The 14,737-nt window shown below is 45.0% G+C and overlaps 1 pseudogene; it reads right to left on the bottom strand.

Moving 5' to 3' along the window:
• Positions 1-7,063: 7,063 nt before the first annotated feature.
• LOC112671088 (aspartate aminotransferase, mitochondrial-like) lies at positions 7,064-8,807 on the bottom strand (annotated as a pseudogene).
• Positions 8,808-14,737: the final 5,930 nt, after the last annotated feature.

The following is a 14,737-nucleotide window of genomic DNA, read 5'->3' as shown; positions in this document are numbered from 1 at the left end:
CTGTCTTGTCCCTCCAGGGACAAAGCATAGCCCATTCCATTTTCAGAAATTCTACTAGCAATTTTTTCTTGTTACCTTTGTTACCTCATACTTGGATTTTTTGCTGACCAATCCCTCACTTTACTTTCCATGAAATCCCATGGGGGCATCTGTTTTTGTTGTATTCTCACACCTGTTATTATAGAAGCTCCTCTGCTTTTATGACCTAGCTGGGCTTTGTGAAATGAATGACCCCAAAACTTCCAGGCTTAAAACAAAATGCAGGGTTTGGCTGGTGGTTTTCCTGGCTGTCCCTGGGCTTGCTTGCGTGTCTGGGTTCAGTGGGCTGATGGGCTGGGGCCCCAGCCAGGTGTGTCTTGGTTTTCCTCCCCACGCTCTTTCCACGCTGCTAGCTTGGGCTGCTCTACAGCTCATCGATCTCAGTGTAGTTGGACTTTTTACCCAGCAGCTGGCTCCCTGGAGAGAGAGCTGAAGCTGCCAACCTTGTAATCCTGGACTCAGAAGTCCCAGGATGTCATTTCTGTTGCATTCTGACAAGGACAGAAGTTAAATAAAATAAGTTGCGAGGCCAGTCTGGATTCAAGGGGAGAGGAAATAGGTTCCAGGGCTTCACTCGCTTGGAAGCAGCAAGGGCAAGTGTCAAAGGTGAGAATGTTGGGGGCCATATTTGCATACAACCAACCACACCCTGAAAACCATTTTTTTTTCCTTCTGTAGGTTCTAATGGCTAAAAGAAATTTATGGCTGTGGTCCTCCAATGTGTTCTCAGCATGTAGCTGAACAAATTATTCTTTTAAGACCTTTAAAATCAGCATCTTTTCCTCCTTACTAATATAAAGGAAGCACAACATAACCTCTAACTTTTTGGGGTCTCTGGCTGGGCCCAACAATTAAATAAACATAAATAAACATAAGATTGATGAACAGGAGAAAAACACAAGCGTTTCTTTTTCCATGGACATGGAAGTCTCCACAAAAAACAAACAAAACCCCCCAAAAAACAAAGACTCAAAAAAGTGTCAAAATATAAATTCTTTTATGCCAAGTGAACAAAGACAGGCAATTATGAAAAAGTAACTAAGTGACATGGAGAAGCTAAAGGAAGAAAAGAATTGTTTAACACAATCTGTGTGTACAGAATCCTCTTCGGCCTCATTCCTCGACCCTGGTGATAAGAATGTTTCTTTCCTCCTGATACAGAGAGGACAACTCTCATAGGGGAGTTTTTATCTTGCTTTCAGGAAGCAAAGAGGAAGTCAGGGTATCTTTCTTGGCCCTGCTGGTTTTCAGTGCCTTCAGCTCCAAATAATTATTTTTTTTAAAAAAGATTTTATTTATTTATTCACGAGAGACACAGAGAGAGAGGCAGAGACAGAAGCAGAGGGAGAAGCAGCCTCCCTGCAGGGAACCTGATGCAGTATTCGATCCCAGAACCCCAGGATCACGACCTGAGCCAAGCCACTGAGCCACCCAGGTACCCGCTCCAAAGAATTCATACACCAAAGTGGCATATTTAGGGGTGGCCTATACTACTGAAACCTTCCGTAGTACAACTTCTGACACCTATAACTCGACACCTATTTCCAAATTAGATCAATTCCAAACGTAAGGGAAATCTGCTGCGCAGACATCCCCTCCCCAGGACGACTGGCACATGCTCTGGAGTTTCCCAGCAATTTGTTTATGCAGGTTGGTCACCCAGCAGAGGTGGCAAAAGGGAGCGGAGTCCAGTCCTCGTTCCCTCACTAAGCCTTGTACCCCTGTGCAGGACTGAGTCTTCTTGCAGAAATTTGCAGCTGCTCCATGTGCATTGGACACAACACCATAGTGTGCAGATCCGAAGAGGCCTGGACATCTATGGCTTGTCACCATGACTTGTCACCAAGCCATAGTGGCTTGCTACTTTCACCATGTTGAAATGCTGGGTGGCCTACCAGCGTTTTTCTTAAGCCTGCCAAGCTCTCCCCACTCCCATTTTTTTCACTTTGGTAATTTTTCCTCCCAATCTTTTGCTAAATGTTCCTGACTGATTAGAGTAGCTCTTTCAACACATTCTTTGCGATACTAAATTGTTCTATGCGATGTTGAGTTAATGTCTTCTGTGCATGTGATTTTCTTGCAAGTTATCTATTGTTTCTGTGGTTGTTTCCATTGTGATCGTGTGCTTTTTCAAACGAGCATTTTAACAACCTTATTGTTTTTGCTTTTGTTGGAGGTAATCGAATAAAGAGTGCTGATAAAAGTCCCTACATACTAAATATAAATATAACAAACACACACTGGGCTAATGGCTAATGCCAGGGGCAAAACTTCATAGTTTTGCTACATTCAGAGTAAAATGATGGTACGTAATTGTTACTGCCCTCTGCTGGTTATGTTTTTGCTCTAAAAATAGTTCTGCTCCCATTTGTGAAGGCTCGCAAGTTCCAAGTTTAAGTATCAGAGTTTCCGGAGGTAACTATAAAGCACAGTCTTTGGGAGACTCCGTGGAGTATGATTCACTGTTTTACAAGCACTAATTGTCTGCTCTTAGAGTGTTTAAGTGCTCACGCTTCGAGTCAATTTTTAAAGTAATTGTGTTTTTGTAAAAATAGCATTTTATGAGTTGAATGAGTCTTGAAAACCTTAGTTAACATAGTTAAGCCATCTCAGTCAAATCATAACCTTTTTTTAAAATTTTTAAGAAAAAAGATTCAGGGACGCCTGGGTGGCTCAGTGGTTGAGGGTCGGTCTTCAGCTCAGGGAGTGATCCTGGGGTCCTGGGATCGAGTCTTGCATTGGGCTCCCCATAGGGAGCCTACTTCTCCCTCTGCTTATGTCTCTGCATCTCTGTGTGACTCTCATGAATAAATAAATAAAATCTTTAAAAAAAATTAAAGCAAAAAGATTCAACAGCATCTACAGCAAATAATTTTTGGAGTAACTTTCAATGTAAAGACACTTTACCTCTTTTGATGCTACAGCAAGGTAAGCTCATTCTCTCTCCCCATTTTGAGCACCATTCAGGGTGTTTGCTCTTAAAGAGCTTCTCCACATAGTTCTGATCTAACATGACTGCTGTGCGTGGCTCTCCCAAAGGAGACGTTGCCCTTCCTTCCTTGGGGACCCATTGGGCCTGGAACCTATTTCTGCCACAGGTAAGTCACCTTAGTGAATGTCCTGGCCACCTCCTCTTGCTCGCTGGGAGGCTCCATTGAGGTGTGTCTTTTTTTTTTTCTTTTTATAAATTTATTTTTTATTGGTGTTCAGTTTGAGGTGTGTCTTTTCCGAATCCCTGCAGCACCTGCCTGAGTGCCTTAATACATGCTTAATAAAGAGTCGTTGGAGAAAATAAGTGTCCCTAACTATTCCTCAGAGCTTGGTACACCACCATCCGCGCCTCGGTTTTCTGGCTCTGTTTCAGGTCTTTTCTAGTCTCTCCAACTGCTCTGGAGAAGTGGAGGAAGTCAAATGGTTTATTTTGATGATAATTGCTATTTTTAATTTGATCAGCATTGCTTCATAAATGAGGGCAGCCAGTGACTGCTCCTTTTAACTATATTTCCACTGACATTGCATATTTAAAGGCTTGTGGAGAAACAGCATCTCCTGTTTTTGAGCAAGAAGCCAGTGAAGTAGCCAGGTTGGGGGGACAACGGGGTCAGAACGCTCTCTCTGCCACTTCCTGTGGTGTGGCTTTGGGGGCCCCTCACATACGTGGGCTCCATTTCCTTGCCTTTTGGTGACAAGTCTGGATTGAATGACCTCTCAGCTTTCAGCCAAGTCTAATGACTTCCGATTCTACTGAAATTTTATCATATGGAAGAGCCATGACTTGAGTGTCTGTCTTTAGACTCTTGGACCAGCGATCTTTCCACTCCACCAATTGGTTTCTCCTCCTTATGCACCTTATAGAGTCTCTACAATTAGAAGCAAATTAGCTTTGAAAGTGTGGTACTAGAGTGCTAATTTAAATCCACTGTCTACTAGGATTCCATTCTCTTGTTCTTGATGTTTGATAGCCAAGTTCACTTACAGCAAATGTTCCTTTTTCCATCTTGAATTTCTCCCCTTTCTGCAGTCCTCTGCTTTTCCTCTGATTTAATTGTATTCTGCTTCTGCTACCTTTCCAAAGTGCTAAATTTCCCTTGAATCAAAAGCTTGCGAATATATCTTCCACAAACTTCATGAATATTTCACGCTGTTTTGTCATCTGAGTCACTGGTGGAAATGTAATACAGTAACAGAGTAAGTGAAATAAAGCTTCCTGGAATAATTACCTCGTGTGACTCCCCCATGAAAAGCCCCCATTCCATCTTTCCCTAAACTCTTTCTCATATGTTTGAATCCAGTTGTGCAAAGACCCAGCCATCAAGAAGAGAGGCCTGCATTCAGGAGTTGCTGGTTGTTGAGAAAGGTGAGGGAGGGAGTAAGATGTGAAATTATGACAGTAACCAGACAAGGCTTTTTACAAAGGGGCTTGCATCAAAATTGAAATGCGGATACCTGTACGAGGTCAATGTGAGGATGTCTGGGAGGCGGTTGTTCTGAGGGTGGAGGATTCTACAGAGAGGTCTTGGCGGAATCATGAACATAAACATGGCACCTGCTGCTTCGGGATCTCCCTGGAAGGTAAAGTAAAAAGAGAAAAATAAAGGTTTGGAAACAGAACCCTGAACACCTTGGACTTTTATAGGATGGATGGAGCATGCAAAGCCCACAACAGAAACCTGAGTAGGAGAGTATAAGGGCATAACTGTCCTTGACATTCATTCATTCATTCATTCCCTCAACAAAAACATACAACACATATTTTAAGACCTGGGAATTCAGAAGGATAAGAGAGATATGCTTGTTTTCCTCAAGTCTGAGTTCTAGAGGAGAGATGAATGTTAAACCTACAATTGTCCATTTACTTAATTACTCTTTGGATCAGTAGTTTTAAAGGAGCACCGAGCTTGCATGAGAAAAGATGGCAGGGCAACTGGACCCATTCCAGGGGATTCAGGAAGGTTCTTTCTGAATAAATGAAGTTTGATCTGACCTCTGAAGGCTGAGTGGGCATTAGCTAGGTAAAAGGGACAGTGAGGTCACCTCAGGAAGACAGAAATGTGTGGACAGGACAGGAGAATAAGCATTCCATCCTTTGATGCAAAGACTGGTAAGGTTGAAAGGCAGAGATCTGGGCAGACAGAGCCTTGAGAAAAGCCTGGTGACTTAGGTAGAGCACATAGGCTGGAAGATTGTTCTCTTTATCCTCTGGGAAGCAAGATGCTTTTTTCCCCCAGGTCTATAGTAACTTACTTACTTACTTATTTATTTATGAGAGAAAATGAGAGAGAGAGAGAAAGAGAGAGAGAGAGCATGAACGGGGTGGGTGAAGGGAGATGCAGGAGCCCCAATGTGGAGCTAGATCCAGGACCCCAGGATCATGACCTGAGCCCAAAGCAGGGCTGAGCCACCGAGCCACTCCTACAGTAACTTTATTATTTTTCTTTTTTTTTTCAAGATTTTATTTATTCATGAGAGACACAGAGAGAGAGGCAGAGACATAGGCAGAGGGAAAAACAGGTTCCCTGTGGGGAGCCCGATGTGGGACTCGATCTTACAATCTCAGGATCACACCCTGAGCCAAAGGCAGAGACCATCCAGGCATCCCCAGTAACTTTAACAGAGAAATCAGGCTGCAAAAAAGTCTACATGATTGGAGTAGATGGCAATTATCTTTCCAAAGGGTGAAGCCTGCGCCCAGCTGGCAGCAGACAAAGGTTAAAACCAAAGCCCAGATATCCACCCTCCTGGTTGTGGCCTGCATCGCCCGCTCGTGAGGTGAGATGAGGGACGGCGCAGCCACACTGAATGAAGGAAGAGGTCCAGCTGGGCACAGGCGACACCTCGGCAGGAGACAACACTCACTGAAGAGGATGCTGCACCAAGAGTGGAGTTGCCTTCCCTCTGCTAACTCTCTGAGGAGAAAGGCGAGGGGAGGAGCTGTAAATCATGTTCTTCATTCTTCAAATAAGTAAACCCTACAGGATGGGGTTGATGGTCAACCAAGCGGTAGAACAGGATGAAAATCCAGGCTAGTCACAGATCCCTCTGCGCCTAAGGAAAAAACAGCAATGATAAGAGAAAAGAGAAGAACATTAAAATTCCTCAAAGTACTCCAAAGAATAACCGTCTTCTTTTTTTAAAAAATAAGACAGGAAATGGCATCTTATCTTTTCTTCACTGCAGTGGCATGAAAACCTGCTGGTTTTCATGAAACATGATTTCTGAAACGAGGCCTGTGGATAAGCTTGCGGGACCACGGGAGGACAAACACGAGCCTGACTGCAAATGTGACGACGAGCCTGCCCACAAGGCCTCTGGTAGGTGCTCCTCTCCTGCTGGATCTACAGAGGCGTCCCCAGCACCATCGGGTGCTGCCGTGAAAGCTGCTAGAATGTTGCAAAGGTGTGATGGATCGCTTTGGGTGGCGAGGCTGTGTCTCTCTTGTACGTGTAAACTCTTTTGGAACAGCTGGAGCTAAGGGCTGAGCAGGACTTTGGTTTTTGAGCCACAAAATATAAGACACCCGCCTCCACCCTATTTCCCTACACGTTCTTTTCTGTGAAACACATTCAGCGTTTGAGTGTAAGTACTGGGTTCAAAGAAATGACCTGCTCGCCACCAGCTGCCCTCCTTCCTTCTCCTTGTGAAGCTCACAACGGCGGAGGCCAAAGACAGGAAGGTTGTGTCTGTTCCCTCCCACCAGGGAAATAACTGGGTGGCCTGGTCAATGGCATGGACAGGGTGGCCCACCTTGCCCGGGGTGACCCTGCCACAGAGATGCAGCCAGCCCTTGTCATGTAGATGGAGAACTCCTTGGTTCTGAGCTCTGGTCTTGTGAAATAAAACATGCCATCTGGTCAGTGACGTGCTGCCAGTTAGGGGAGGAGCCCACTTTCTTGAGGCTGGAGCTCAGCTAATTAACATTAGCTAATGTCACATTAGTCACATGCTCATGACAGTCGGCCACATCTTTTACTTCCTGAAACCACTGTTTTTACAGGTCAGGACTAGTCAATCCATGCACCATTGATTAGAGGGTTGGAATACATGGGATGATCAAAATCTTCAACTGTGACTCCACCCTTCTGGCATCAGCATCTCTGCAGACCACAGTGAAGGCTCCCACACACTCACCATACAAGCCCACGCTCTTGGCACAGGATTGGTGGTGACCAACATTAATGCCCTGGTCGATGAAGTGGCGTACAGCCCACCATCCTTGTCACCATCACCACTGCCAAAGCCTTGGGAGACCATATCGAAGAATGCAAAGAGATTGTTTTTCTTCACCACTGCTGCTGTTTCCTTCCACTGCTCAGGGTGAGGGTCCACTCCCATGGGACTGTGGGCACAGGCCTGCAGGAGAACACTTTGCTGTGACGTTTTCAAAACACCCTCTATAGCACCTGTGAAGTCAAAGCCACACATCTCGGGGTCATAGTGTTGATAACCCTGCAGCTACGTGGCAGTGTCCCTGAAAATGGGGGTGTGATTTCTGCAGGACGATTTGGGCAGAAAGACATCTCAGCTGAACTCTAAAAATCTTTGCAGAAAATTGGCTTCAATCCTCAAGGCCCCAGTTCAAGAGAGGTCTTCAGGGTGACATACCAGCTACTTTCAACACTTAGTTGTTCTCACCCAGGGCTAGCTCTGCTGATGCTTTAACAAAAGTCAGCAAACTCTGCAATGGGCAGCTATTCTTGGTCCAATTTTTTTTTTTTTCTTTTCAGAAATCTGGGCTTCTGCCTTCTGGACATGAGGAGGACATGAAGCTTTCCATTATCACCCTGGTGGGCTCCAACTCCCAGATAGATGCCTCTTCTTGCTGTTGGTGTCTCTCTTAAAGGCTTTTGGGACCCCTGGGATGGGATCTGGGGGCCCCATCTCCACACGGGTCCACCAGGAAGCCAGAGCAGCAAGCCCTGGGCTGAAGGTGGGGGTGACCCTGGGTGGCATTGGACCAGGGTGCAGCAGGGCCATGGCAGGAGGAGCAGAGTGAGGGAGAAGGCAGTGGGTAGCTCCAGGGCAGAGCAGAGGGCCCAAGTGGGATGTCATTAAGCAGCAGATTAATGTGATCATATTCTGACTTTAAAAGGTCAGTGTGATTGTGGTGTTTCCTTCCTACAGAAACTGTTTGTTCTACCTCTTTCTGAACACCTCGGGATACTGATCATACACTGTGAGAACACGCTGAATAAACACCTGACGATGATGAAGAAGCGGAGAAACAGTAGGCCCCCCTCCCCGGCCTTGGACAGAAAGGTTCCTGCACCTCCTCTGTGCTCCTGACAGCCTTACAGTTCCTGAAGCACTTTTCCTTCTTCTTCAGCCAATATTGGTTGAGGGGAATCCCATTTGTAGAAACATCCTTAGTCATCTGCACTTTGTTAAAATAAACTCATTTCTTTCTGTTTATGTTCTGCCTAGAAATCAAGTACGGTCAATGATCGATTTCCTTCCTCTGTTGAACACTTAGTTACTGAGCACATGCTGGGTTCTAGGCACTGTACTTGGCTTTTGAAGAGCCAAAATCACCACCACCAACAACAAAATCACCTCAATACCAAGGAATGATTATATTTTGCTAAAAGTTCATACGTAATGGTTATTTGGGGGGTTCTCTTAACATTCTTGCCAATAGGAAATAAATGATAAATGACAGTTAAGTGTTCAAACCAGTCCAGAAAATCTTATGTAACTTCATGGTAGTAATAAAAGAAAGGTCCAGTCCCTTCTGTGTGTGTGTCTGTCTGTCCTGATGGTAAAGAGGTTGCACAATGCCTCCTTTCTTTTTTTTTTTTTTTTAATTTATTTATTTACCATACTCACAGAGAGAGAGAGAGAGAGAGAGAGAGGCAGAGACACAGGCAGAGGGAGAAGCAGGCTCCATGCACCAGGAGCACGACGTGGGATTCGATTCCAGGTCTCCAGGATCGCGCCCTGGGCCAAAGGCAGGCGCCAAACCACTGCGCCACCCAGGGATCCCGCAATGCCTCCTTTCTACATATGAATTTCTAGCTAAAATCTTGAAATAGATGAAGTCCACGTCTGGTTTCCTTCCATGTCCTTTCTACTCTCCCTCACAGTGGTGTGCTCCCTATGGATGCCCCAGCCCTCCTGCCTTCTCCTGCAGCCTGGCGTTGGACCTAGAACCCCTGGCCACCTGCAGCATTGCCTGTAGGCCCAGCCCATCCCCTGGAGGTGTCCTGTCTCTTTGAACAGATGCATTCACATCTGGAAACCAAATAAATGGCTGGGTGGAGGTGGGCTTAGAGAAAAGGAAGCACAGAGGCCTATGGGATTTGCAGTCTGCAGGGAAGACAGACATCAAACAATTACCTAATTATAATTGGGATAAGTATAAGCCATTTAGGGCGCTATGAAAGTATATAATACAATGATCAACCAAGCCTGGGATTAGGAAACCCTCACTGAGAAAAATGGCATTTAAGGTGACTCACGAAGCATGAATAGGAGTCTTTATATAATGTAGAGAAATCCAATTCTTCCATGTGAGCTCCTCTTTTGTTCTCACCTAAATCCTTGGTTCTCCCATAAACGTCCTGGGCTCCAAAAGCACCATCCTTACCAGAACAACCCCAGGACAGGCACACTGACAAAGTGTCAGCCACCCTGGATTGAGGGCTCCCTGGAGAATCAAAACCTTCCACATGCATGTCCACAGCCTACACCCTTCTGGCCGAGAGTCAGATGAACTGTGTCACCTGGGAACTCCAGTTGTGTGTATTAAGAAAAACAGGCTTAGGAGTTGGGGCACACTGGGTTCAGATCCTGACTCTACCAAAGGAGCCGTACAAATTTGAAAGCATTTCCTTCATCTCTTCCAGTTCCAATTTCCTCATTGGTAATACAGGGAGAAAATACAACTGCCTTTTATCATTGGATCACTAGGATGATTTGACATAAATAAGCAGGAACCCTCACTTCAACCAGCTTAAACAATAAGAAGATTTATCATCTTCCAGAAGGGGTGGTCTATCAGAACCCTGGTTGTGTTTCTCTGTGATTCTCTCGGTCCACTCTGCTCCTTGTGTAAGCTTCAGCCTCGCAAGTAGCAAGATTCCAGGAATGAGATTAAAGGTCATCACAGACTAAGGAAGAGAAGCTTCTTTCCATGGCTCTCTTTTAGGAGGACACATTCCCAGAACCTCTGGCACACTTCCCTCTAAAGCTCTGTTGGCCAAGATTTGGTTATAAGTTCCTTCCTGAAACAGAAACTGTCAAAAGGAATGGAAGGATGCTTGGACAAATCAGAGGCAGCCTCATGCTGAGAGCATGGGGTGACTTCTCCTGGGGCACATGGTCAGGTGGGGGTGGATACTTGAACAGAATTAGGGCTCCCTGGGAAGGAAGGAAGGGGTCAGGGATGCTGGAGAGAGTCTGCTGTAGAGTGTGGGAAGCATTCAGGAGAGTTGCTCATGAAACCCTATTACTATGTTTGACTTTTACAAATAGCTAATCAACATTGACATGGTAAAAGGGCAATGTGGGAAGCTTCTACAGTTCTACAGAAACCAAAATAACTAGCGCATCCACCTCAGCTTGGTGGCATTTGGTGTAACAACCCCTTACTCCTTCCCCAAGGACATCCATTCTATAACAACAGGCCTGGCAGCTGATAGGTACCTGAGGGCAGGAGGAGCTGTGACACGTAGAAAGGTTTCTAGAAAACCTTGTAGTACGCGGAGGGTTGAAAGTCATAAATGGATAGCTGTCCGTCCCTAGAGAAGGGCATCTTAATGCAAGATGCCTGGGTTTCCTCCAGAATCTTATAGACCCAACACTTCAGAAACCAGAAACCCACTTGGGCCTTCAAGCTTTCTGTCTCTAGCTTCCTTCTGCAAACACCCCCACCCTGCCCCATAGACCCCTGCACTGCCTAGCCCACCTCAACAACTTACCCGGAACACTGGGTCCCAACAACACTCTTGGTGACTTATCCACTGTGACAACAGGGACCTCCTTCCATCTTGGAAATGCAAGCTTCAGACTTTTTCAGAGCCTTCTACTAGGCAAATCCAGGGAAGCCTGACAGAAGAAAGCCTGGTGGGGGCGGTGGGGTTGGTGTTAGTTCAGCTATTTTAGTTCTTCTAAATGCAGTCAGCGTGGCCTCAAATAGCTGCCTCCTCGGGTACCGCCTGTGATACTCTCACTCGGCAGTTGGCCTCTTTCGGTTTGTTTTTCTAACCCATTTGGCACCTTACCCTAGTTTCTACTTGTTATTTGGCCCCTAGGATGGCTGACCCAGTGTCAAATGTTTGTTTTGGCTCGGATCTTGCATTCCTCTGGGGACGTGACTTTCAGGATTTACCTGTCTGTACACGGCACCGCAACGGCCAGCAGTAGATGCCTCACTCTTGGGCCCCATCCCAACCCATAGACCGAGGCCAGTCCCACCTGCCCCAGGAAGAGAGAATTCTGTGCTGGAGACTCATCTCTCCTTCCCCTCCGCCCTGTGAACACTCTGCTACTTCAGGGCTCTGCAGGTGTAGGAAGAAGGCAATCTGACTGAATCGATTCCATCTCATGTGTGAATTAACAATACTTGTGAATTGTAGCTTTAATTAAGCTTTTTTTTTTTAAGATTTTATTTATCCATTCATGAGAGATACAGAGAGAGAGGCAGAGACGCAGGCAGAGGGAGAAGCAGGCTCCATGCAGGGAGCCCGATGTGGGACTCGATCCCGGGTCTCCAGGAAAATGCCCGGGGCCGAAGGCAGGTGCTCAACTGCTGAGCCACCCAGGGATTCCCCTAAGCTTCTGTTTTAAGCATATTTCTGGGCTTTATTTTTTTTAATGTTATTTATTTATTTATTTATTTATTTATTTAATTATTTATTATTTTAGAAGAGCAGCAGAGGGAGAGGGAGAGAATCGTAAGCAGGTGCCACTGCCCGGTGAGAGCCCGATGCAGGGCTCCATCTCACAACCCTGAGGTCATGACCTGAGCCAAAACCAAGAGCTGGCTGCTTAACTGACTGAGTGCTCCGAGGTGCCCTATTTCTAGTTTTTAGAGGTAAACAAAGGTAATAACACAAAGTATTCAATACTGGGGATATAAGAAGTTTCAAGCTTATAAGTCACTTCTTCCTGGGAGGTGAAATCTCCCCAAGTCTACCCTCAGCTGCCTCTTATTTTCACATCTCTTATTCAACTGCTGAAATCACAGAACCCATAAGTGTCTCAGTTTCTCAAACGACTTCTATGGTTGTCACAGTGGGTACACAGATAAGGGAAAATACACTCAGTGTTTCTGTGTGTGACTTGCCATCTGGAGCTACTTCCCATTCTAGCTTGAATAGTCACTCTGATTATTACCTTTGTGTTGTTCTGTCTCACTTAATAGAAGAGCTCCACAGGATGAAAGGCAAGAAGGGGAATAATCTTAAGGAAGGAATAAGTTGGGCTTTAAAGTGTAAAATAAGTACTTGAATTGTGTCTTGAATTTTGGTACAGTGGTCCCCTGCCTTGTCTGTGGAGGATTTGTTCCAAGAACAGTGGTGTCTGCAACCGTGGCTGCTACCATGCCCTATATATAGTATGCTTTTTCCTATATACATATACTTATAATAAAATTTAATTTATCAGTTAGGCACAGTAAGAGATTAACAACAGCAACTACTAATATAAAAGAACAATTATGCAATATTTACAATGGACGATTATTACAATATGCTATAATAAAAGTTTTGTGAATGTGGTCTCTCTCTCAAATATCTTACTGTACTGCACTCATCCTTCTTCTTGTGGTGATGTGAGATGATAAAATGCCTGTGTGACTAATTGAAGCGAGGTGAGTGACATAGGCATTGTGATGCAGCATTAAGCCATCTTGATCTTCTGACAATACATCAGAAGGAGAACCATCTGCTTCCTGACCTTGGTTGACCGGCTACCGGCTATAACTGAAACCAACGAATGTGTCCTTTGACTCCAATTCATGGCACTTGCAATTTCCCAGGTGTTGGGAGTGTCTTTGGTTCAAATGAGGAGACTCTGGGTGGTTCCTGGACAGCTTCACGATGGGGGTTGGTCACCACAAAGATCACGCCATGATTAGCATCTCAGAACTTTCATCTCCACTCCCTATTCTCAAGGGAGGGAAGAGAGACCAGAAAACAAGTTGATAATTAATCACATCGACGTGATGAACCCTCTGTAAACATCTGTAAAGTGTTCTAGAGCTCCTGAGTTGGTGAACACGTTCATGTGTTGGGAAGGTGGCACATCCTAACTGCATGGGGGCAGAAACTTCTGTGCTTGGGACTCTTTTGGACTATCCTATGTATCTCTTCATTAGTGTCCTTATCATATTCTCTCTTTTTTTAAAGTTATTTATTTATTTATTTATTTATTTATTTATTTATTATTCATTCATTCATTCATTCATTCATTCATTCATGAGAGACACGGAGAGAGGCAGAGACACAGGCAGAGGGAGAAGCAGGCTCCTTGTGGGAAGCCCGATACGGAACTCGATCCCAGGACTCCGGGGTCACAACCTGAGCCAAAAGTAGATGCTCAGCCTCTGAGCCACCCAGGTGCCCTATCATATTCTTTATTATATAATAAACTGGTAAATGTAAGTGTTTCCCTGAGCTCAGTGAGACATACTAGCAAATTATTGAACCTGAGTTGGGGTGGGGTGGTCACTGGAACCCCTGATTTGTTGTGGCCAAATCGGAATGGAGGGTAGATGACCCGGGACACTCTACCTTCAGCTGGCATCCGAAGTGGGGTTGTCTTGTGAAAGTGAGCCCTTAACCCATAGGGTCTTCTGCTGAGTTGTAGGGCACTCAGCTGGTGTCAGAGGATTGGTCGATGGGAGAAAAACCCCACGCATCTGGTGTCAGAAGTGTTGTGAGTGCAGAGTAGAGGAATAGAGTTCTTCCTTTCATTTAGTAACTAATGGGTATCAGGGCCGTTACCAGGTGATGTCCAATTGTACACATGAACCACCTGTCAATTCCTGAGTCAGAAATGCATGTGAAATTTTGTGTGATTCTGGAGACTCTAAAGATAGAAAAATATATATCTGTAATTAACCGTTTACCTGCACTTCTCACCAAACCTCTACTTAAACACCAGAACAGGAACCTCTGAAATGATCTACACAAATCCTTCTTTTGGTAACTGCCATGTCCGGGTCAGTGGTCATAATAATTCCGGATGTTTCTCTAGAGCTGACTAATTAGAGGTTTGAATAGACTCCCAGAACTTCCCACAACATATAAGATCTGTGTAATTCTCATAACATAAATGTCTATGATGATACTGGGGAAGCCAGCAAAGGAAAGAAACCTGCTTTGGGGTCTGATTTATCGATCATATGCACGGACACTGGAACATGACCGAAGTCAAGAAAGTTTCCATGAGCCAATGAACCATTTTCTGGAAACTGCTCAGGACTGGCAAAAGGGAGTTGCACAGAAGGACGAAGTTTATACCACTCTCAAGTTGATATCGATACCAATATGCAAGTTTGTTTCCATTAGACAGGCTTCCAGTTTGAGAAATAGCACATTCTTGGTGTAGGATGTTTATCTTCCTTCCTAAAGTGATACTAATTTGGTTATCTCAAAAAAATGGATGATTTCTGGAACATTTAATCTGTTTACCATGGCAAAGCCAGGAAATATATCTATTGACATTCAAAATAAAAGACATATTTGCAGCTAGGGAA

Source organism: Canis lupus, chromosome 16, assembly GCF_003254725.2.
Source record: "Canis lupus dingo isolate Sandy chromosome 16, ASM325472v2, whole genome shotgun sequence".
Lineage (NCBI taxonomy): Eukaryota > Metazoa > Chordata > Mammalia > Carnivora > Canidae > Canis > Canis lupus.
This window is presented reverse-complemented; position numbering and strand designations above follow the sequence as displayed.